Below are 581 nucleotides of genomic sequence, written 5' to 3' on the forward strand. Positions count from 1 at the left end.
TTTCTGAATGTTGAGCTTTAAGCCAACTTTTTCACTCTCCACTTTCACTTTCATCAAGAGGCTTTTGAGTTCCTCTTCACTTTCTGCCAAAGGTGACATTAGGGAAATGCAAATCAAAAGGACAATGAGATACCACAATAGGAGCATACTATCAAAAAAAAAAAAACAAGTGTTGGCAAGGATGTGGGAAAATTGGAAACCTTGTGTACTGCTGTTGGGAATGTAAAATGGTGCACCCACTATGGAAAATGATTTAGCATTTCCTCAAAAAGTTAAACATAAAATTATCATGTGTGTGTGTTCAGTTGCTCAGCCGTGTCTGACTTTTTGCAACCCCACGGACTGTAGCCCACCAGGCTCCTCTGTCCATGGAATTTTTCAGGCAAGTATACTGGAACAGGTTGCCATTGCCTTCTCCAGGGTATCTGCCCAACCCAGGGATCCAACCTGTATCTCCTTTTTCTTAATTAATTTATTTTTAATTGGAGGATACTTGCTTTACAATAATGTGCTGGTTTCTGCCATACATCAACATGAATCAGCCATAGGTATACATATGTGTCCTTCTTGAACGTCCTCAC

Source organism: Bison bison, unplaced genomic scaffold (genome assembly GCF_000754665.1).
Source record: "Bison bison bison isolate TAMUID 2011002044 unplaced genomic scaffold, Bison_UMD1.0 scf7180017864491, whole genome shotgun sequence".
In the NCBI taxonomy this organism is placed as follows: Eukaryota; Metazoa; Chordata; class Mammalia; order Artiodactyla; family Bovidae; genus Bison; species Bison bison.